The sequence below is a fragment of the Choloepus didactylus genome, chromosome 2 (genome assembly GCF_015220235.1).
Source record: "Choloepus didactylus isolate mChoDid1 chromosome 2, mChoDid1.pri, whole genome shotgun sequence".
NCBI lineage: Eukaryota > Metazoa > Chordata > Mammalia > Pilosa > Megalonychidae > Choloepus > Choloepus didactylus.
The window spans coordinates 11,976,234-11,998,181 of record NC_051308.1 but is presented as its reverse complement, the minus strand read 5'-3'; the positions used below and the strand labels follow the sequence as shown (position 1 = coordinate 11,998,181).

The following is a 21,948-nucleotide window of genomic DNA, read 5'->3' as shown; positions in this document are numbered from 1 at the left end:
AACACAAGGACACTTCTACAGGGATTATTTCACTAGCTCTATTTTTCATACTTTGGACAGTAAGACTTGTCCTTTAATACACAGCAATAACTAAAATGCCTTTGTAGAACAATGGGTCAACAATCTGAACTTGTCTAACAACTCACCAGTAAAGAACCATTCCCTTGGCCCCCCACCCCACCCCACCCCCTCAGCACACTGCTCCAAGACATCTAGTTTAGCAATGCCATTCTCCAAATGCAGCCATTCCTATGTATTAACACAAAAAATAAAGTGATATTTTACACTCTCTACTTTTAACATACGTTGTATACTTCTAAGCCTCTAGAAAGACTAGCTGTTTTGAATAAGGACTTAAGTTTGTCCATGATACACACAGTAGCATTGAAAAACCACACACATGTAACAAAGGATACAATTGAAAGTGTCTTCTAAATAGGAACATTCTGGACCAGAACCCTTTCCCTTCTCACCTCAATCAACCCAGTGGTTGCATCTGCAATGCTTAGAGGGGATTTTAACAATTTTGCTTCCACAAGTAAAATTCTGTTGTTTTTCAGAACAAAATCTTCCCTATGAATCTTAATGCAAAATGTACAAAATGTTTTACCTTACTAACTCTACTTCTGCCACATACTGGCAACTTCTTTAACATCTGGAAAGACTAGGCAATATAAAATTAGGATTCATTTGTCCATTATATACCCTATATACACAGTAAAGGAAAACAAAATGCACAGAACATATATGATGATGGTTTATCTTGCCCAACTATAGACACACTGTCATATAGCCCTTGTCACTTTCTTCCTCCTCCCTGAAAGGGCAAACAGAATATGTACCGCTCTGAAGGTAGTTTCCAAAAGATATTTCATATGAATTTTAACAAAGCATTATCTACAAAATGTGTTATTTTACTACCTCTACTTTTGACATACTTTGTGCACTTCTAAACATCTAGAAAGACTACATGTTTCAAATAAGGACTTTTATTTGTCCACTATATATATACAGTAGTGCTGAATAAACTATACACATGTAGCAATGATTGTATCTGAATGTGGCTCCTAAATAGAAACATTCTGTTCTAGAGCCCTTCGTTTCTCCAAGTTCCTTCCTTCTCTCCATCATAAGCCCAGTGGATGAGTTACAGGCTTATGTGTCACTTAGATGTGGTTTTACAATTTCATTTCCAAAAGTCATTTTCAGAAGACAGCCTCTCTATGAATTTTAACACAAAGTGTACAAAATGTGTTAGTTTACTAGCTCTACTTTTGTCATACATTAACAACCTCTTCAATATCTAGAGACCAGATATTATAAAATTTGGAATCACTTGTCCAGTAAATACACAATATATACAGTACAGCAAAGTTAAATGAATGCACATAACATGCAGGGCAATGGATGATCAGAAATTTTCTAGTATGCACTAGCAAAGCATCTTTTGCAATTTCTTCCTTCCCACCTCCCTCAAACGAATGAACAAGCAGAAGAGTACAATGTTCAGAAGGGTTTAACAATTCCATTCCCAAAGACAACATTTCCCACCAACTAAAAAAAGCTATTTACAGTGTTATCTTACTACCTCTATTTTTAAACACATCAAGCACTTCTAAAACATTTAGAAAGACTAGATATTTCAAATAAGAACTTATCTGTCCACTACATACATAGTATTTTTAAATAAAACTGCACAAACTCATAACAATGGTTATAATCTGAGGTATCTCCTAAACATGACCATCTTGGCCTTGAACCATTCCCTTGTTTTAACTTCTTATTGTTGTTTGTCTTTGCTTTTTGGTTTGATTGTGAGCTTGTTTGTTTATGCAATAAATTCTTGATCTGATCCCAGATTATAACTGAGAACTCAGGGTTCCTCTTTCAATAGTAATGACTTGAATTATTTCAACAGAATCTTTTTAATCCCCTTGAACAAACTCTGAAGCTCTTACTGTACTTTCTTCCTATTAGGCTAGTGTGCCAATTTGGATGTATTGTATCCCCCAAAATGCCATATTCTTTGATGCAATCTTGTGGGGGCAGATGTATTAGTGTTGATTAGGTTGGAATCCTTTGCTTGAGTGTTTCCATGGAGATATGACCCAATCAACTGTGAGTGAAAAAATTTGATCGGATAATTTCCATGGAGCTGTTACCCCACCTATTTGGGGTGGGTCTTAATTGAATCACTAGAGTCCTATAAAAACATTCACAGACAGAAGGAGTTTCTACAGCCAAGAAAGACATTTTGGAGACAGCCAAAGAAAGCAGACTTTTGCTGACACTTCACTCCAGAGAAGCTAAGAGAGGACAAAACACCTCAAGAGCAACATTTCAAAGAACACATAGGAGCTGAGAGAGCAGCTGTGAGTGACCTTTTGGAGAGCAACTTAGAGACATTTTGAAGATGGCCAACACTGACATTTTGGAGAATGCCATTTTTGAAATGCAACCTGGGAGCAAGCAGACGCCAGCCATGTGCCTTCCCAGCCAACAGAGGTTTTCCAGATGCCAATGGCCTTTCTCCAGTGAGGATACCCTATTGTTGATGTGTTACCTTGGACACCTTATGGCCTTAAGACTGTAACTTTGTAACCAAATAAACCCCCTTTTTAAAGCCAATCCATTTCTGGTATTTTGCATAAAAGCAGCATAAGCAAACTGGAACAGATGGCTTTTGAATTCTTAAATGTTTTGTATTGACTGTCAACTTGGAGAGTCTAGTCTGTATTCCATTTTCCAAATCACTCAAAAAAGATTCACCAAAACTACTCTTAGTTCAGTCTATTTATCCCAGATAAATTGTTCTTTGACCCATGGTAACTATTTATTACATTTATTTTTATTTTATTAGTTTTTTTTTTAGTTTCTTCCTAATCAGTAATGGTTTCCTAAGTGGCAGATGGAATTAATTAGTTAGCTGCACAGACCCATTGTAAGTACCAAGAAAATCAGAGATAATTCCATCCACCTCACAGCTAGTGGAGAATAAAGTACAAAGATACAGATTCAACTTCTGATCACTTATACTAACAGGAAAAAAAACAGTGGATTACTACATGTATTTTTCAAAATATGGATAAAACAAATATATTCCTTTCTGGCATTCTTTTTGATTTGTGTGATGTTTGGAGTGGAACATGGGGTGGTAAAAGAATTATATTAAACCTATTAAAATTAGATTGCATGTTCCTTGCACTATTCTAAATATCACCACACAATGGCATGTATGTGGTTTTTGCCCTTCTAGGATGACAAAATAAGGTCTGAAAATAATACTTTTAACATTCACAAAATGGGTAACACGACCAAGAACTGGCTGTGCCCATTGTTAAATAAAATAATATGGCCACCTGCATTGGGAGTTGCTGGAGCAAGCCCTTTCTGACATACGGCAGGGATTTTCCAGCAGACAAAAATTGACAAAAGTAGGATTCTCCCAAAAAGTGGAGGACTCCCAATAAAGTTTCAATTTTTGCAACATTTAGTGCTAAGCTGGTCTCAGTTGGTAGGGATAGCATATTAAAAATGACAAGTATACTATACTAAACAATGTATGTTTGTTCTGGCTTTGTAAGACCCTATTATGTAATGAAAAACTTAAATGTCAACCAACCATTGTAACTGCCTACATGAAATCCCCTAAGGCCCTTATAAGGAGCCCATTTACCATCTTGAGACTCCCACTTCAACTTCCCTGGTGGAGCAGTCTCTCTTTAAATTAACCTGCTGCTTTGGTTATACTGGTGACTTTGTTTCTTTTGACACTTCTGGTGTTGGAAGTGGGACACAGCATAAACCCCTAACCAGGAGCCTTCTCCGTATCCTGGTGAGTGACCAGGTGTATCCCCCATGGGACCCATCGCATCTGCTGCTCTTTCACCACCCACGGAGCAATAGGGGTGAGTTTCTCCTGGATCTGAGCTCCAATATCTTTTCATCTGAGCTCTATGGTTTATTCTCAGATTTGAAACTTTCCTGGTCCCCTGGATAAATCTGGTTTCTATATCTGTTTTGATAAGTGAAATTCCTGCCTATATCAGGAAGGTATATGGTTTCCAGTACTTAAAGCAGCCACTGACAAGACTTGTATTAGTTAATTATGTCAGAATCTTCTGGGTGAGCATGAATTCTTCTGGATCTAGATCTCCCTCTAAGCCTTCTTTTCTACCCATTACACTGTGTTCAGCTCCAGACACTCACTGGAACTTCCACTCACTGGGGACTCCACGATAGTCAGGGTAGCATTTGACTGGCTGAGCTGAAAGGCCCAGCACCCAAGAGACATTTTGCCTGACTGCAGCATAACGGGATCTCCTTGCTCTAAATTTCTCTCTTCTCCTCCTGACAGAAACTCCTGCTGCTTATCTGTTCACATCTGTTCAAATTGTTTCCAATCACATGGTAAAATAAAGGGGTGAGTAGCATTCTTTGATTGGTATGTAGAGGTTTCTGAATGCCTCCACAATATCTACACTTAAAGAGTCATTAAAAACAAAAAGGCCAAAAACAGATAAAAGGCTTATTTTAGATTTGGGTCAACCAAGATGGCGGTGTAAGATGCTCCAGGGTTCCATTGCCCCAAAGAGTCACTGAACAACTAGCAAACACTGCAAAAGCCATCTTTGTCAACAATCCAGAAAAGATTTAAAGGATTGCAGTAACTAGGTGAGTGCTTAATCAAGAAAACACAATTAAAAAGGGTAGGAAAAACGTGTGGTGCCCTTGCTGGCCTCTCCTAACAAAGAAAATCCCAGGAATAGATGGGTGAATTACAAAAAGAATTAATTTCAATCTTGCTCAAACTCTTCCAAAAAATTGAACAGAAGGGAATACTCACTAATTCATTCTATGAGGCTAACATTACTCTAATACCAAAGTGAGATAAAGATACCACAAGATGTACAACTATGTAATGGTACTGTGAACAATCGAAAGTGCGATTTGTTTTGTATGACTGCGTGGTATGTGAATATATCTCAATAAAATGAAGATTAAAAAAAAAAAAGATACCACAAGAGAAAATTATAGCCCAATATCCCTTATGAATATAGATACAAAAATTATTGATAGAATGCTAGCAAACTGTCACATAAAAGAATTATATTCCATGACCAAGTTGCATTTGTCCCACATTAAGAGAGCAAAGATAAAAACCACATGAAAGAGGTTTAGGAGAGACAGAGCAAAATACTTCTCCATGAAAAACACTAGATAAAAGACAGAAAGTGCTCCAGAATACCAGTTTCAGGGTTGTACTGGCTGGACAAGGTTTGCTACAGCCACAGTGACTCACAGTGACTGTGCACTTGGTGAAACTGAGAGTCTGCATATGGAAATGAGTGGGCGAGGCTGCTGGGGAAATGGTAGCTGTGCCCTGATGGGGAGAAACCTGGGGTTGGTGTTTGGAGCAGATTAGTTTAAAAACCCCAAAAGCAGCTGCGGATCCAGCAGTGAGAGCCACACAGTCGAGCGCGGTCCATGTCCTGGGCACCGGCCTCTGTATCTGGCATGGATGATAGCCTTTTGCACACCCACAGCTAACTGTCCCAGAGCTAGGAAGGCAGAGGTCCACAGAAGTGGGAAATTACCACGCTCCATACAGCCATCTCTTCAGCGGGCTGACCCCTGCGTGGCACTGCGGCTGAGGGCTTCCCTAAGGGATTCCACTCATCTATGACATTGCACAGTCTTCCTCTGTGGAGGTCCGTAGAGTGCATGGCTCAGAGGCGGGATCCTGCACGAAGTCCCAAGGGCTCTTCACCAATCCGAGGGACTTGTGGGCCCGTGGTGGAGAGAGACTGTGGGGAGTCTGAGATGAAGGATTGGACTTGTGCAACAGCTTTAAGTCTCTAAGAACGGCTGGGAGATTTGAGTCTTAAAGCCACCTTCCCTCCCTAACTGCACAGGGCACACCCCCTACCTGCAGAGCTGGCTGCACCATCTGCACACGGAAATTTGGTGCACTGATTGGACCCCAACAAGATTCATACCCCCACTTGCTGCACAGATGAAGTTGGGGAGAACTAGCTTGAGGGAAATAGGTGGCTCATGGATGCTATCTGCTGGTAAGTCAAGGAAAGTGCATTCTACCAAGCTGTAGTTCTGACAAATTATAGATAATTGTTCAAATAAGTCTGCATGTCCTAAAAGAACCCTAGCAAGATAAGCAACTGCCAAGAAGCCAAAAACAACAGAAAAATTTAAATCATATGAAGAAACCAGAAGATATGGAGAACCCAAACCCAAACACCCAAATCAAACAATCAGAGGAGACACAGTACTTGGAGCAATAAATCAAAGAAGTAATCACAAAAAACAAAATCATGGCGCAGAATATAAAGGACATGAAGAAGCCCCTAGGAAAGCATAAAGAAGAATTTGCAAGAGTAAATAAAAAAGTAGATGATCTTATGGAAATAAAACTAACTGTTGATCAAATTAAAAAGATTCTGGACACTCACAGTACTAGATTAGAGGAAGCTGAGGAAAGAATAAGTGAACTGGATGAGTGCAGGCTTGAAAGTGAAAGTACAAAAGAAAGAATGGAGGAAAAATATCAAAAAATACAAAATGGATCTCAGGGATATGATGGACAAAATAAAGTGCTCAAATGTAAGAATCATTGGTGTCCCAGAAGGGGAAGAGAAGAGTAAAGGTCTAGGAAGAGTATTCAAAGAAATTATTGGGGAAAACCTCCCAGCCCCTTTAAACAACATAAATAAACAAATCATAGACGCCCAGGAACTCCAAACAGAATAAATCCTAATAAGCCCACTCCAAGACATACTCTGATCAGATTGTCAAATGCTGAAAAGAAGGAGCAAGTTCTGAAAGCAGCAAGAGAGAAGCAATTCACCACATACAAGGGAAACAACATAAGACTAAGCAGTGACTACTCAGCGGCCACCATGCAGGTGAGAAGGCAGCTGTGAGTGATGTTTCAAAGAAGAGCTACAGCCAAGAGGGATACTTTGAAGAAAGCACAGGAGCTGCAGATGAGAGAAAGTTTGAAGATGGGCATTGAAAGCACTCTTTCTCTGGAGAAGCTGAGAGAGGACAAATCCCCAAGTGCAACTAAGAGTGACATTTTTGAGGAACTGCAGCCTAGAGAGGAATGTCCTGGGAGAAAGCCATTTTGAAACCAGAACTTTGGAGCAGACACCAGCCATGTGCCTTCCCAGCTAACAGAGGTTTTCCGGACACCATTGGCCATCCTCCAGTGAAGGTACCCGATTGCTGATGTGTTACCTTGGACACTTTATGGCCTTGAGACTGTAACTGTGTAACCAAATAAACCCCCTTTTATAAAAGCCAATCCATCTCTGGTGTTTTGCATTTTGGCAGCATTAGCAAACTAGAACAGATTTTGTCTTGGAGTGTGTTTATTAGGATTTATTCTGTTTGGAGTTCATTGGGCATCTATGATTTGTGTATTTATGTTGTTTAAAGGGGCTGGGAGGTTTTCCCCAATAATTTCTTTGAATACTCTTCCTAGACCTTTACTCTTCTCTTCCCCTTCTGGAACATATTTAAAATTATGAAAGAGAAAAATTGCCAACCAAGAACTCCTTATCCAGCAAAGCTCTCCTTCAAATTTAAGAGAGAGCTTGAAATCTTCACAGACAAACAAATGCTGAGGGAATTTGCTAACAAGAGACCTGCCTTATGAGAGACAGTAAAGGGAACTCTACTAGTAGAGAAGCAAAGAAAGGAGAGAGAGGAATGGAGAAGGGTTCAAAACTAAAGAGATTTAGTAAGGGTACATTAAAGGAAATAGGGAAAAAAATATATCTGACAAACAAAAACCAAAGGATAGGATGGCTGATTCAAGAAATGTCTTCACAGTAATAACACTGAATGTGAATGGATTAAACTCCACAATTAAAAAAATATAAATTGACAGAATGGATTAAAAAAATATGAACCATCAATATGTTGCTTACAAGAGACTCATCTTAGACACAAGTGCTGATTGTGGTGATAAATGTACAACTTTATGATGAAACCATGAACAACTGATTGTACACTGTGGATAAATGTATGGTATGTGAATATAACTCTATAAAATTGTAGGAAAATATATATATAGGAGTAAAAGTGTTGGAGACAACATGGTGAGAGGGATGATGCCTCACCGATATGGACTAACTACAATGTGCAAACTCAGAATCGAATCTTAGAACATAGCCTAATGTGGACATAATAATTGTAATAGTCCCTAGATTGTAAGCTCTTACAGCAGTTAACTCTATCCCTGAATTGTAAGGCCTATCTCTAAACTTTGAGACGCTGATCCCCTAGCGTATAACCTGATTGGTCTCTGGAGCAATGCATATCTCTGAAACACCTGAAACTCAGAGCTAGAGCTCAGCAGATATGAATGTCAGTATTAATGCATACAGCCACTGTCAGGAAAAAAAAAAAAAAAAAAAAACGCTGAGAAAGAGCCCAGACTTCAATTAGTGATATGAATGAAGCAGGTCTGGTTAAGACCAGGGCAAGCCAGGCCAAAGGGTAAAGGTTGAAACTGATTGTGTTTTAAAACTTCAACTTCCATATGAGACCAAGGGAAGAGATATCTATTTGGTACAGGATCTAAATTTTCTAAACGGTACAACTCTACAATCGATTTGTTCAAACACCACAATTGCATGGAACTTTGAATAGGAAGCGAGATACGGTACGTTAGTATAGGCTGGAGTGAAATAGTGACACATCCCAGAGTAATTTGGGCAGAGAATAAAAAATATATTTACAGCCTCACCCTCCCCAGCCCCGACGATCTGGGGGAAGGTGCAGATGTGTTGGACATCCTCACTGGACTGGTGTTGATGTTGTCACAAACATTGGGACTGGCGGTTTGATGGGCTAAGCCCTCTATCATGGGACTTGCCCTTATGAAGCTCGTTACTGCAAAAGAGAGTCTAAACTTGCATGTAATTGTGCCTAAGAGTCTCCCCCTGAGTACCTCTTTGTTGCTCGGATGTGGCCCTCTCTCTCTCTAACTGAGCCATCTCAACAGGTGAACTTGCTGCCCTCCCCCCTACATGGGACCCGACTCCCAGGGTTGTAAATCTCCCTGGCAATGCAGAATATGACTCCCGGGGATGAATGTGGACCCGGCATCGTGGGACTGAGAGTATCTTCTTGACCAAAAGGGGGATGCAAAATGAGACGAAATAGTTTCAGTGGCTGAGAGATTTCAAATGGAGTCGAGAGGTCACTCTGGTGGACATTCTCATGCACTATATAGATAACACCTCTTAGTTTTTAATGTATTGGAATAGCTAGAAGTAAATACCTGAAACTACCAAACTCCAACCCAGCAGTCTGGACTCCTGAAGACAATTATATAATAATGTAGATTACAAGGGGTGACAGTGTTATTATGAAGACCTTGTGGATCACACCCCCTTTATCTAGTGTATGGATGAGTAGAACAATGGGGATTAAAAACTAAAGGACAAATGGGGTGGGATGGGGGGATGATCTGGGTGTTCTTTTTTCACTTTTATTTTTTATTCTTGTTCTGGTTCTTTCTAAGGTAAGGAAAATGTTCAGAGATAGATTGTGATGATGAATGCATAACTATGTTATCATACTGTGGACAGTGGATTGTATACCATGGATGATTGCATGGTGTGTGAATGTATCTCAAAACTGAATTTAAAAAAAAAAAAATAAATAAATAAATAAGGCAGCCCCTCTTAAAAAAAAAAAAAAGAAACATATCCATTTGGACCACTGTTTTTAGCAATAAAGAGATCAGACTCAAAGTATCCAAAAAAAAAAAAAATATGAACCATCAATATGTTGCTTACAAGAGACTCATCTTAGACACAGAGACACAAAGAAATTGAAAGTGAAAGGATGGAAACAATTATTCCATGCAAGCTACAGCCAAAAGAAAACAGGAGTAGCAATATTAATATCAGATAAAATAGACTTTAAATGCAAGGATGTTATAAGAGATGAAGATCACTATATACTAATAAAAGGGACAACGCAACAAGAAAAAATAACAATCATAAATGTTTATGTACCCAATCAAGGTGCCCCAAAATACATGAAACAAACACTGGCAAAACTGAAGGAAGCAACAGATGTTTCCACAATAATTGTGGGAGACTTCAATACATCACTTTCTCCTATAGATAGATCAACCAGACAGAGGACAAATAAGGAAATTGAAAACCTAAACAATCTGATAAATAAATTCAAATTAATAGACATATATAGAACATTACATCCCAAATCACCAGGATACACATTCTCCTCTAGTGCTCATGGAACTTTCTCCAGGATAGATCATATGCTGGGACATAAAACAAGCCTCAATAAATTAAAAAAGACTGGAATTATTCGAAGCACATTCTCTGATCACAATGGAATACAATTAGAAGTCAATAACCATCAGAGACATGGAAAATTCACAAATATCTGGAGGTTAAACAACACACTCCTGAACAATCAGTGGGTTAAAGAAGAAATAGCAAGAGAAATTGCTAAATACATAGAGATGAATGAAAATGAGAACACAACATACCAAAACCAATCGGATGCAGCAAAGGCGGTATTGAGGGGGAAATTTATAGCTCTAAATGCATACATTAAAAAGGAAGAAAGAGCTAAAATCAAAGAACTAATGGAACAACTGAAGAAGCTAGAAAATGAACAGCAGACTAATCCTAAACCAAGCAGAAGAAATAACAAGGATTAAAGAAGAAACAAATGACAGAGAAAAAAAAAATAGAGAAAGAATAAATAACACCAAAAGTTGGTTCTTTGAGAAGATTAACAAGATTGACAAGCCCCTAGCTAGACTAACAAAATCAAAAAGAGAGAAGACCCATATAAACAAAATAATAAATGAGAGGAAGCATTACTGTGGATCCTGAAGAAATTTAAAAAATTATAAGAGGATACCATAAACGACTGTATGCCAACAAACTGGATAATGTAAAGGAAATGGACAATTTCTTGGAAACATATGAACAACCTAGACTGAGCAGAGAAGAAACAGAAGACCTCAACCAACCAATCACAAGCAAAGAGACCCAATAAGTCGTTAAAAAACTTCCCGCAAATAAATGCCCAGGGCCAGATGGCTTCACAGGGGAATTCTACCAAACTTTCCCCCAAAAAAAGAACGGATACAAATCTTACTTAAACTCTTTCAAAACACTGAAGAAAATGGAACACTACCTGTGCCAGTTTGAATGTATTATGTCCCCCAAAATGCCATTATCTTTGATGCAGTCTTGTGTGGGCAGGAAACATATTGGTGTTGATTGGGTTGAAGAGTTTTGATTGGATGTTTCTGGGGAGATGTGATCACTTAACTGTGGGCGAGATCTTTCATTGAATAATTTCCATGGAAGTGTGGCCCCCTCCATTCATTATGGGCCTTGATTAGTTTACTGGAGCGCTATATAATCTCAGACAGAAGGGGCAAGCTTGCTACAGCCAAGAGGGACACTAGGAAGAATGCACAGGAGCTGTGAGAGGAGCTTCAACTTACAAAGACATTTTAGAGATGGCCTTTGAAAGCAGACTTTTGCTCCAGAGAATCTAAGAGAGGACAAATGCCCCAAGAGCAACTGAGAGTGACATTTTGAAGAGAAGCTGAAGCCCAGGGAGGAACGTCCTGGGAGAAAGCCATTGTGAAACCAGAACTCTGGAGCAGACACCAGCCACGTGCCTTCCCAGCTAACAGAGGTTTTCCGGACGCCATTCTCCATCCTCCAGTGAGGGTACTCAATTGTTGATGTGTTACCTTGGACACTTTATGACCTTAAGACTGTAACAGTGTAACCAAATAAAGCCCCTTTTATAAAAGCCAATCCATTTCTGGTGTTTTGCATTCTGGCAGCATTAGCAAACTGGAACACTACCTAACTCATTTCATGAAGCTAACATCAATCTAATACCAAAACCAAGTAAAGATGCTACAACAAAGAAAAACTACAGGCAATCTCCCTTATGAATATAATGCAAAAATTCTCAACAAAATACTTGCAAATAGAATCCAAAGACACATTAAAAAAATCATACACCATGACCAAGTGGGGTTCATTCCAGGCATGCAAGGATGGTTCAACATAAGAAAATCAATCAATGTAATACAACACATTAACAAATCAAAAGGCAAAAATCAAATGGTCATCTCAATAGATGCTGGAAAAGCATCCAAGAAAATCCAGCAACCTTTTTTTGATAAAACACTTCAAAAGGTAGGAATTGAAGGAAACTTTCTGAATATGATAAAGGGCATATATGAAAAACCCACAGCCAGCATAGTACTCAATGGCAAGAGACTGAAAGCCTTCCCTCTAAGATCAGGAATGAGAGAAAGATGCCCACTGTCACCACTGCTATTCAACATTGTACTAGAAGTGCTAGCCAGGGCAATCCGGCAAGACAAAGAAATACAAGGCATCCAAATTGGAAAGGAAGAAGTCAAACTGTCATTATTTGCAGATGATATGATGTTGTATCTGGAAAACCCTGAAAAATCAATAACACAGCTACTTGAGCTAATAAACAAATTTAGCAAATTAGCAGGATACAAGATTAATGCACGTTAAGTCAGTAATGTTCCCATACACTAGAAATGACCTTACTGAAGAGACACTCAAGAAAAAAGATACCATTGTCAATAGCAACTAAAAATATCAAGTACCTAGGAATAAACTTAACCAAGGATGTAAAAGACCTATATATAGAAAACTGCATAACTTTACTAAAAGAAATAGAAGGACCTAAAAAGATGGAAAAATATTCCTTGTTCACAGAAAGTAAGGCTAAATGTCATTAAGATGTCAATTCTTCCCAAACTCATCTACAGATTCAATGCAATTCTTATCAAAATTCCAACACCCTAATTTGCAGACTTCGAAAAGCTAGTTATCAAATTTATTTGGAAGGGGAAGATGCCTCAAATTACTGAAAACATTCTAAAAAAGAAAAACAAAGCGGGAGGACTTACACTCCCTGACTTTGAAGCTTATTATAAAGCCACAGTAGTCAAAACAGCATGGTACTGGCGCAAAGACAGATACATTGATCAATGGAATTGAATTGAGAATTCAGAGATAGACCCACAGATCTATGGTCGACTGATCATTGATAAGTTCCCCAAAACCACTGAACTAGGACATAACAGTCTATTCAACAAATGAGGCTGGGAGAGCTGGATATCCACATCCAAAAGAATGAAAGAGGACCCCTACCTCACACCCTACACAAAAACTAACTCAAAATTGATTAAAGACTTTAATATAAGAGACAGTACCATAAAACTCCTAGAAGTTAACGTAGGGAAACATCTTCAAGACCTTGTATTAGGATGTCACTTCCTAGACCTTACACCCAAAGCACAAGCAACAAAAGAAAAAATAGATAAATGGGAACTGCTCAAACTTAAAAGCATCTGTACCTCAAAGGAATTTGTTAAAAAGGTGAAGAGGCAGCCAACTCAATGGGAAAAAATATTTGGAAACCTTGTATCTGACAAAAGACTGATATCTTGCATATATAAAGAAATCCTACAACTCAACAATAGCACAGACAGCCCAATTATAAAATGAGCAAAAGATATGAAAAGACAGTTCCCTGAAGAGGAAATACAAATGGCTAAAAACACATGAAAAAATGTTCAGCTTCACTAACTACTAGAGAGATGCAAATTAAGACCACAATGAGATGCCGTCTAACACTGGTTAGAATGGCTGCCATTAAACAAACAGGAAACTACAAATGCTGGAGGGGATGTGGAGAAATTGGAACTCTTATTCATTGTTGGTGGGACTGTATAATGGTTCAGCCACTCCAGAAGTCAGTCTGGCCCTTCCTTAGAAAACTAGATAAAGAGTTACCCTTCAATACAGCTATTGCACTTCTCGGTATATACCCGGAAGATCTGAAAGCAGTGACACGAACAGATATCTGCACACCAATGTTCATAGCAGCATTATTCATAATTGCCAAGAGATGGAAACAACCCAAATGTCCTTCAACAGATGAATGGATAAATAAAATGTGGTATTTACGCACGATGGAATACTACACGGCAGTAAGAAGGAACGATCTCATGAAACATATGACAACATGGATGAACCTTGAAGACATAATGCTGAGTGAAATAAGCCAGGCACAAAAAGAGAAATATTATATGCTACCACTAATGTGAACACTGAAAAATGTAAAACAAATGGTTTATAATGTAGAATGTAGGGGAACTAGCAATAGAGAGCAATTAAGGAAGGGGGAACGAGAATCCAATAAGAACAGATAAGCTATCATAGGTAAATTTAATGTTCTGGGAATGCCCAAGAATGACTATGGTCTGTTAACTTCTGATGGGTATGGTAGGAACAAGTTCACAGAAATGTTGCTATATTCCGTTATTTTCTTGGGGTACAGTAGGAACATGTTGGAAGTAAAGTAGTTATCTCAGTTAGTTGTCTTTTTCTTACTCCCTTGTTATGGTTTGTTTGAAATTTTTTTTTAATTGTATTTTTTTTTAGATTTTTTTTTATATAGTTGATTTAAAAAAAAGAGTTGATTAAAAAACAGTGAAAAAAATATGCAGAGCCCCCTTGAGGAGCTGGTGGAGAATGCAGGGGTGTTGGGCTTCCCCACCTCGATGGTTGCTGATCTGCTCACAGACATAGGGGACTCGTGGTTTGATGGGCTGAGCCCTCTACCACAGGACTTGCCCTTGGGAAGACTGTTGCTGCAAAGGAGAGGCTAGGCCTGCCTATAATTGTGCCTAAGAGCCTCCTCCCGAATGCCTCTTTTTTTTCTTTTTTTTTAATTCAGTTTTATTGAAATATATTCACAAACCATACAGTCATCCATGGTATACAATCAACTGTTCACAGTATGATCATATAGTTATGCGTTCATCACCACAATCTATTTCTGAACATTTTCCTTACATCAGAAAGAATCAGAATAAGCTCCCGAATGCCTCTTTGTTGCTCAGATGTGGCCCTCTCTCTCTAGCTAAGCCAACTTGAAAGGTGAAATCACTGCCCTCCCCCCTACATGGGATCAGACACCCAGGGGAGTGAATCTCCCTGGCAACGTGGAATATGACTCCCGGGGAGGAATGTAGACCCGGCATCGTGGGACGGAGAACATCTTCTTGACCAAAAGGGGGATGTGAAAGGAAATGAAATAAGCCACAGTGGCAGAGAGATTCCAAAAGGAGCTGAGAGGTCACTCTGGTGGGCACTCTTACGCACAATATAGACAACCCTTTTTAGGTTCTAATGAATTGGAATAGGTAGCAGTAAATATGTGAAACTATCAAACTACAACCCAGAACCCATGAATCTTGAAGACAATTGTGTAAAAATGTAGCTTATGAGGGGTGACAATGGGATTGGGAAAGCCATATGGACCACACTCCCCTTTGTCTAGTTTATGGATGGATGAGTAGAAAAATGGGGGAAGAGAAAAAAAAAAAAAAAAAAAGAGGCACCCAGTGTTCTTTTTTACTATAATTGTTCTTTTTCACTTTAATTGTTCTTTTTCACTTTAATTGTTCTTTTTCACTTTAACTTTTATTCTGATTATTTTTGTGTGTGTGGTAATGAAAATGTCAAAAATTAATTTTGGTGATGAATGTACAACTATATAATGGTGCTGTAAACAATTGAATGTATGCTTTGTTTTGTATGACTGCATGGTATGTGACTATATCAATAAAAACGAATTATAAATAATAATAATGATAATATTTTTAAACATCCCTAGTGCTCTAAACTTAGATCATCCCCTGCCTCATTCAAAGGGCTTTTAGAATTGCCTGTCTAAATGATTCTTGGATTTACCAACATCAAGATAATAAAAATGCACCATAGTGTTCTTTCTGACAAGTATCAATCAATGGGAGAAAAACAAATGGTAAAATGGGTTTATGAAAAAGTTTGACAACCTGTTAAAAATCAGGCTAACCATTCAACAGAGCAATATGGTACATTTATTTGGGATGGGGAGTCTTTAATAAAAGCCTTAGGCTAAACTTTCACTACTGTTAACTTCATAACTAAAAATTTTCCTTATGTGTGGAAAACTTAAATAAAACAGGACCAGAATTAGGATCCATTCCAGTCCAGTTATGTAACCAAACAATCTGGCTTGATTCAAATGATGGAGATTTGACTCCCCTATATGACGACACAAAACTTAAAATGGACTCTGATGATACTTTAGTAGACCTAATAAAGGCATTACTAAAATGAGATACTGGTTTAATGGTAAAAATTCTATTGGCACCTGCATCATCTATATTATCCCCTTATACAGTACAGATAAAACTAACTTGACATGTTTTAATCAATATTCAAGTTATATCTGGGCAGGAAACTAAACATACTCAATTGGGAATAATATGCATAAAATCTTACATCAGTTCAATAAAAATGTGTTTTGCTCACAGTTTTGGAAAGTGGCAACATGCCAATGTAGTATGATCTGGAGTGAGCAGTTATAACTGTATCTAAGGTTATGGAGCAGAGCCTTACACGACCCTTAGCGTTCCTCAATCCTCCAGGCTGAAGCTGACAGCTTAGCATCCGTTGGTTTACAAAATAGAAGGGATCTAGCTATGGTGGCTTCCCAACAAGCAGGCACTTGCACTCTAGTATATGAACAATGATACTTTCATATTAATAAGTCTGGCCAGTGATAAGCAACCTAAATATTTTAAAAGACTAAGTTAAGGTATTTCATGATCTCAGTCAAGCTCAAACATTTTATTGAACAGACATGTTTCCTGACCTCAGCTTTTGGTTTAATGAAATATGGGAACAACTGGTACACTTTGGATTTACACTTTTGATTATAACTACATCTGTGTGTTTCTATGTCTTGTCATACAAATTGTGTTTCAAAATTTTGGTCAAATTCTTTGTCACTCTCAAGGCAGATGGTTGCTCTTAAAACAGCTAATCAAAAAAAAAAAACAAAAGAAAAAAACAAAAAACCAACCAACCAAACAAACAAAAAAACCTCAAAATAGAGATGGGACTGTCTCAGGTGCCCGAGACTAAAATAATAAATACCTTGCCTCAGAGAAAAGGCAATAACTGTAGCACACTCAACTGAAGAAGTAACCCCACCCCAAGAGTCTTAAGTGTCATTAAACAGCCACCCAACACATCTCATTGCAATCAAGAAAAATAAGAAAACACACACACAAAAAAGAAAAAAGAAACATAAGAACTTACTGAGCCTACTATGACCACCTGACAGGAAAGGAGATCAATGAACTCATTGAAGAAATAACCAAAAGTGGGAACTGTTAAATAAAATAATATAGCCACCTGCAAAAGGAATTGCCAGAGCAACCCCCTTCCAAGATATGGCAGGGACTTTCCAGAAGAACACTGATCAAGGACAGGATTCTCCAAAAAAGTGGAGCATTCTGGATAAAGCTGCAAATTTTGCAACACTTAGGGATAAGCTGATCTCACTCTAGTAGGGATAGCCAACTAAAAATGCTCAAGTATGCTATACTGAACAACATATATGTTCCCAGCTTTGTAAGACCCTCCTATGTAATGACAGCCTTAAATGTCAACCAATTATTGTAACTTCCCACTTCAAATCCCCTAATTGCCTTTATAAGCTGCTGTAATTCACTCGCCATTTTGAGGCTCCCACTCCAACTCCCCTAGTTTGAGAACTCCCTGCTAGAGCAGTTCCTCTTTCGATAAACCTGCAGCTTTGGTTATTTTGGTGACTTTGTTTCTTTTTGACACCAGATTCTCCGTTGCCTACAAAGCATTTCCAGGCCCTCCTGACCTTTCTGATTTGGCCTCTTCCTAACTCTCTATCCTCAATTCCCGCAAAATTCCCCAGTGCTCTCATATTGAACTCATTCTGGACTATTCACTCTTCCACTTCTATGCATTTATTCCTGCTATTCCTTCTGCCTCCTGAAATCTCATTTACTCAAAGGCAATTGAGGGTAACAGTCAAGAGCCTGGATGTCCAGGAGGCCAGCTCCGCTCTTCCACTTTCCAGCTGTTGCGACTATGTCACAGCTGCTTTCTGGGACTTCATTTCCTTATCTATAATGTGGAAAGAATAACCATATCTACTTCAAAGGGTTGTTGCAAGGATTAAATGTGTTGATCCCTAAAAAGTACTTAGAACACAGTGCCAAGCACACAGGTGTCAGTAAATATTAGCTATTATTACTAGCAGTAGGAGCAATAATATCATCATTATTAGTGGGAATCCTTGAAGGTCCAGGTCAATTGCTGCCTAATTCAGGAAGCTTTCTCCTTACTTACAATCAAAATTAATTTCTCCTTCGTCTTTGACCCCCTTCTACTTTGTACAGTTCTATATTGTAACTGATTGTATTCTGTATTGTATTAGAGTTACTGTCCCCCTTAGAGGGGTGACACTTGAGTTTTTGTGACGCCCTCACCCAGCAAGTAGGTACATATTGTTGGCTCAAATTGAGAAACCCAGAGAGTATTGTGACACGTAGGTTTGCTTGCCTAAAGTGGGAAATCTGAGTTTGTGTAGAGCAGGAAGTAAGATAGTTAGGTGAGCAAGGAAGCACATGCTTCAGTAAGCTCGACTCTTCAGAATCTGAAAAGTGTAGGTAAATCCGAATCATTTCAGAATTTTAATGATCTCATGCAGAAATTCACAATCTCAGACCAAATAATGAAATCTCCTGGATCCATTTTCCTTTGATAATATTTATTGTCACTCGCTCAACAAATTCTTAAATTGTACTTATTATGCCCCAAACACTGAAGTTAGGCTCTGTCTCTGCCCTCATGGAGCTTCAAGTTTAGTGCCCTAACTCCCTTTTTTCTATTACATTTGTATACTGGTGGCTGCCTTCGTTTTACAAAAACTCCACCTGTTTAATTTCATTTTAAGGTTAAAAAAATGAATAAAACTTACACCACAGCACCACTTTGAAGGAAAAGTCTCATACAGCCACTTAGAGAAAGTGTCCATATTAAACCATGTCATCTCATTATCGACTTAGGAGTCAGACAATCTGGGATTAAATTCCAATTCTGTGACTTCTTTGCTGTTTGCTCTTGAGTTGGTTGATTAACTTCTGTGGGACTCACTTCCTCAAATATGAAACGGAGAAAACCATGCCTGCTTCCTAGGTGGTTTGGGAACTAAATAAGATGATCCAATAAAGCCCAAGAGCAATGCCTGGGATACAGTGGGGGTTCAAAAAGCCTTCCTTCTCCCACTCTCCACTCTCCCCTTCAGAAAAACCAAAAAGTTCAGAAGTAAGTCTTTTCTCCAGGATGGTAGAGAGATGGGTAGCAATATAGGGGAAACACATGCACACACACATACAATTTGCTCCCCTCAAAAACCCCAGCATAGTACTTCAACCATCATATTTCCATTTTGTCCATATCTGGTCACGAGTATCCCAATGAAACTCTGGCATGCAAACAAACACAGTTTGGTTAAGCTATTTTGTACATCCATTCCACAATGTCAATTTTGTTGGCCTTCTATGTGTCAAGCATATATCAGGTACTGAGAACATAAAAACAAATAAGATTCAATCTCTGCACTGAAGATGGACTATGTGAGCAAATACGTTATGGCATAACTGGGTGAGTATAAAAACATGAGTATGCCTGGTAACTCTCAAAATCTGTGGAGAGAGGAGAAAGGGCTGGTATGGTTGGAGAAGTCGTCCCAGGAGAAAAACAGGTGAGACAGCTTTTGCCCGATGAAAAGAAATAGTCAACCATGTGCTGGAATTTTGAAACACTTGCTTTCCTCAGCCTATCAGCAGACCTTGACTTTGGTTTTCAGAACTGACTAGGCAGAAGAGTTCAAGAAATGTGAAATTGAGCGAGAGAAGAGCAAAGAAGGATTGGGACGGGAAAAGTTCTTTATTTGCACGCAGTTTTACTTGCAGGCAGTGGTTTCCTGTTTCTTTCCCCCAGTTGTCCTGAGCACCTGGTCAGCAAGTCTAAGGAAAAGAGACATTTGCCATCTCACTGCAATGCAAGGGGAAAGAATGACACCACAGGGGCACTGCGGCAAATCGCAATTGTGTGCCTGTGTGTGAATATGACTTGTCGTTCCTGCCCAGACTTTCAAGGGAAACTACAGAACGTCCTCAAAGCCCACAGCTGTGCACACACACACTCACACCCACGTCATTCAGAGGGGCTGGCAGGCTCCCGGTTCTCATGTGATCTGACCACAGCTATTTCCTTGAGAAGCTTCACGGTTTCAGAATGCAGCCACAATACCTTCTAGTACGCAGGGGAAAATTTTAGTGATTACATTGACCTTGAAATTTTACTTGAAAATTACATCTTTTTTTTTTTTTTTCTTTCTTTTCTTTTCTTTTGCCTGCATTGATTCTGTATGTAAGCTTATACCAACCACAGAATACTAGTCCAGCTGAGAAAGGAGATGAGTAAAGACCAGTGCTTGTCTCTGGAATCCCAACCCAAACTGGGTTGATACACACAGGCTCGATGGCCTAATTTGTACAAAGATAAGACAACAGGCACGTGTATCCATCAGAAAGCTTGACATAGAAATGGAGATTGGCATTTATCATTTCCTTTTCTATGTGGCTTAATCAGAGGTAGATTTATCGGGAAGCTAATGAAGCTTGAGGTTCATGGTCTCTCACTTGCCCCTTCCCAGGCTCTGTACCTAGTTTTGTGTTCATTTTGTAAAAGAAGGCTATAAGCTGTACAAGCTTCAGGTCCCTCAAAACTCTGTACTTAATATATGAAGATGCACATATGGGGGCTTAAATCTGTAAAATTTGAAGACTATCTGAGATAGGAGAAAGTCGAAGCAGTCGCACTTTATGGAGACTTCAACTCCAGGCATGCACTCTTTTTAATAAATTGAAAGGTGATGGTATTTCACTGTTCATCTATTTATCTTTCTCATTCAAGTAGACACCTTGCCACAGAAACCAAAAAAAAAAAAAAAAAAAAAGAAAAAGAAAAAGAAGAAGCAGCAGCTATTTTTAATATCAGAGTAAAACACAGAGAGAAATCCATGATTTTCGTGGATTAAACTTGACCTCTTCTCACGGAGTGGTAAAAGCAGTGAGAGTTACTGTTATTTTATTTTTATGGACAAAACTCATAATTTTTATACTTTTTGTTGTAACAATAGCTACAATTTATTTAGCACTCACTTTGGGTCAAACAGCTTGACAAGCATTTTACATACATTATTTCAATTCATTCTTATTACAACTTTATAAAGTAGGTATACCTATTTTATAGATAAGGAAAGCGAGGCTTAGAGCTAAAAAGTAATTTACCTAAAGTCACAGTTTAATCTGGCTCTGTTTAACTCCAAAGCTCTATGCTTTGTTTAGCAAGGGAAATTTTAAAAAGCTAGAATCTCTATCTTGGAAGAATAATCTTTTTCTACACCAATTCTAATTTCTGAATATCTAATATTCATTTCCTTTCATAGTCTCTCCTGTTATCAAAACATTTTTTGGGGTTAAGGATGCTTAACTGAAAGAAATTTTTTTTTCAGCTTTGACTTTATGTGTCTATTTTTTTAAATTCAGTTTTATTGAGATATATTCACATACCATACAGTCATCCATGGTGTACAATCAACTGTTCACAGGACCATCATATAGTTGTGCATGCATCACCCCAATAGATTTTTGAACATTTTCCTTATACCAGAAAAATTAGACCTTAGCTAACTTAAAATTTTTTATTCTAAAATTATACATGAATTCTACCTCCAAACTAGAGATTTTGGGTTATCAAAATAATCTGAATCAATTTCACTGATTTAGAGCCAAATAGTAATAAACTATATGTAGTAGAATTTAGAAACCAAAGAAGAAATCACTCTATAACCTTTTAAAAACACTCATACCATTACAGCTTTTGGATAGTATTTTTCTGTTTTGTT

At 38.3% G+C, this 21,948-nt stretch overlaps 1 protein-coding gene across 2 annotated transcripts in view; it reads right to left on the bottom strand.

Annotated features, from left to right (window-relative positions):
- The window catches only part of SYTL3 (synaptotagmin like 3), a 125,845-nt gene that overhangs the window by 103,359 nt on the left and 538 nt on the right, over nt 1-21,948 (bottom strand). The gene's annotated exons all lie outside the window — the stretch shown is intronic.